The following is a 2,847-nucleotide window of genomic DNA, read 5'->3' as shown; positions in this document are numbered from 1 at the left end:
GTCGGCTTTCGACCCGCCACTGCACCGTGGCTCGAAGCGCTCGAAATGCGCGACCCGACCGCTGCGGGACCGCCTAGTACTGTAAACAGGAGCGGCGGAGCGCGAACGGCGAGTCGTGGTTACGTCGGTAGAAGGCGAGGCTGCGCGTTCCCGAAACGCCAGCCGAGTGCCCTCCCGACCGTTCGAGCGTGCAAGAACGAGACCCGACAATCGCGCGGCGACTGCCAAGTACGAGAGGAACGGCACAAGCGTCGGCGGTCGGTCAAGGAACTGGCGATGTGACGGGTCCGCTGTGCACCAGTGCATACCGTCCCGCCGTCCGCGGCAAGCGCCTCCGCGTCCTCGGGTGACGGAGGCTGCCGGTCGGTTCTTGCAGGCGAGGGATCTCGCTGGCACCGGTTCGCGTTGACGCGCGGCCGGTCATGGCACGGCGATGCGACGGCCGAGGTGCGCAGTACTCGATGGAGGAACCGCACGCTCCGATGACCGTCCCGCCCTCCGCGGCGTATGCGTACCGACCGTAATGGTTGCAGCAGCGCCGGCCGGCTTTTGAATTCGCCACACGAAACACGGTGCGAGATCGCGGTTAGGGGAGCGTCGACGTTGCCAGGCGTTTTGCTTGCTGCCGAGGGAAAGGCGGCACGGCCACGTCGCGCTCGTCGCGATTAGCGGGTCTGCGCGCTTTGGGAAGGTGCCGCAACGACTTGCCGAAAGAGGAAGCACGGAAGAACGAGGGACTTGGACGTCCCGACAATTGAACGCACTTGCGGCCAGGCCCTTGCTGGCTTCGTTCTTCCGCCTCGAGTAGGCTCGTACGCGGCTCCGGCGCCGAAAGTGGTCCTTGGCACCGACTTCGGTGGACGTGGGAAGTGCCGCGCAAGTACGGCGCGCCTGGCTCCACCTGTTGGCTAAAGTAGGCAGCCGGATCGGCATTTTGGTGTGCGGTGGCAAACCGTGGATGCGAAAAAAGCTTGTGCGATTTCGTGGAACAAAAAGCGGGGGTCCCCCTTTTTATGCGGAGGAGACCGACCCGCCTGCCGTGGTGAACCGCGACGCCACGGTAAAAACGGGAGAGGCTTGTCGATGGGACCGTGCATCCCGCGCTCCACGGAGGCCGGGAGGCGGCCGCCCGAGGAAATGTGTAGCCGTCGAGGCCCGCATCTGCGTGCACTCTTATCCAAATGGGTGTACCGCAGGCATTTTCTGGTTAGGCGGGCCAATGAGAGCGAGCACACAACGATACCTACGGGTCCGGCTTGGAGAACCGGCTTCGACGCCTCCCGAGTATTTATAGAGGGGTGGACCACGAAAGCACTCGCAAGTAGCGAAAGCGAAACGCCGTCCGAAACACACCGTTTGCTCGATTTGCGGCAGCCGAAAAAGGCGCGGCAGAGTTTTGGAGTCCAAGCGTGCGCTGAAAAGCGCCCTTCTTGGCCACTGTTTGGCCGAGTGCCAGAAACGTTTGGTTTTGACTGTACGGAATTGAACAAACACTTTTTCACGACTCTAAGCGGTGGATCACTCGGTTCTCGGGTCGATGAAGAACGCAGCCAGCTGCGAGACTTGGTGTGAATTGCAGGACACACTGAGCACTGATTTTTTGAACGCACATTGCGGCCTTGGGTCTTCCCTTGGCTTCGTCTGTCTGAGGGTCGGATCACATATCAAGAGAGCCTTCGGCGCACAAGGGAACGTGAGCCGTCGACTCGTTTTGACCGCGTCGGCAACACGGACAGCACGCTGAACACCTCACAGCGAGCGCCAACAGCGGCCACTCAAGGGCGAGACGGTGGCGACCGTCGTGCCAGAGCCCAACCGAAACGGGGGCGACCGACTGCATTGAGGATGTGGCACCTCGTTGAGACCGCCGCAGGACTTCGAGTCGGAAGGAAGCCTGCAGGGAAAGTGCGGTCGAGGTTGCGTACTCCTCTCTGCGACCGGGCGCGCAAGAGCTGCGAGAGCCACGGACGCGCAACTTTAACGCACGGTAAACACGAGGAGCGAAAGCCGGCCAGCAAAGCTTCTCCAGCCGTGCGCAAAGTGCGCGAGATCGCAGCCTTGCGTTGCGCTTGTTGCCCTCGAAGTAAGCAGGGTGTCCCGTAGACCGGGCGCTCGAACACGCTGCGGGGCCGTGCCTCCTCCAGGCTTTGCCGCGCGAACAGGGAACGTTCGCGCGCAAAGCGCAGGGAGGTGAGGAGGCTGCGCCCGACGTTTGCGGTTCGCTGCGTACGCGGTTGATGCGGAGAGCACGGCGCGACGACTTGCCGCGAAGCGGAAAAAGTCTCCCGCACGAGTTGGCGAAACGTTGGCGAAGCTTAAGGCGTTCTCGTCGTAGTCCGCCGTCGGTCTAAGTGCTTCGCAGTTCCCGTCCCGTTCAAAAAACTGGGCCACTCCAGTTGGGGCGGGGGCGACGCTACACGAGACGATGCCTCTCGCCAGGCTGCGTGGCTGCCCTTGCGGCGGCGGCGACTGGCCTCGGCGGTGTTTGGGCTTTCGACACGGTCGTTTATCACGCAACTGCTCGGACGACGCACGCGCGCAGCGGAATGCCGCTTGCCAGCCTTGTGAAGATGTGACCCTGTACAGGGTTGCGGGCGCACTTGGTAGGGCGTCGTACTCGGTTCGCGATGGGTTTACGAACGTGTCCCGTCACTTCCACGTCACACCGGTTGTGCGCCGCACGCGTGCAGCGGGGAAGCCGATTGCCAGCCTTGTGAAGAAGTGGCCCTGTACAGGGTTGCGGGCGCACTTGGTAGGGCGAGCGCACGCGGTCGTGCAGGAAGTTGATGGAAGCGAATGTATCCGCTGTCGACCTCAGATCAGGCGAGACAACCCGCTGAATTTAAG

General features: G+C 62.7%; 1 non-coding gene and 1 pseudogene across 1 annotated transcript; both read left to right on the top strand.

Moving 5' to 3' along the window:
- Nucleotides 1-1,502: 1,502 nt before the first annotated feature.
- On the top strand, nt 1,503-1,655 carry LOC142793032 (5.8S ribosomal RNA). The gene has a single exon (XR_012891390.1). It is a non-coding gene; the product is annotated as a 5.8S ribosomal RNA (ribosomal RNA).
- Nucleotides 1,656-2,809: 1,154 nt separating this feature from the next.
- The window catches only part of LOC142793049 (large subunit ribosomal RNA), a 4,781-nt pseudogene continuing 4,743 nt past the window's right edge, over nt 2,810-2,847 (top strand).

The sequence above is a fragment of the Rhipicephalus microplus genome, unplaced genomic scaffold (genome assembly GCF_043290135.1).
Source record: "Rhipicephalus microplus isolate Deutch F79 unplaced genomic scaffold, USDA_Rmic scaffold_270, whole genome shotgun sequence".
Taxonomy (NCBI): domain Eukaryota; kingdom Metazoa; phylum Arthropoda; class Arachnida; order Ixodida; family Ixodidae; genus Rhipicephalus; species Rhipicephalus microplus.
This window is presented reverse-complemented; position numbering and strand designations above follow the sequence as displayed.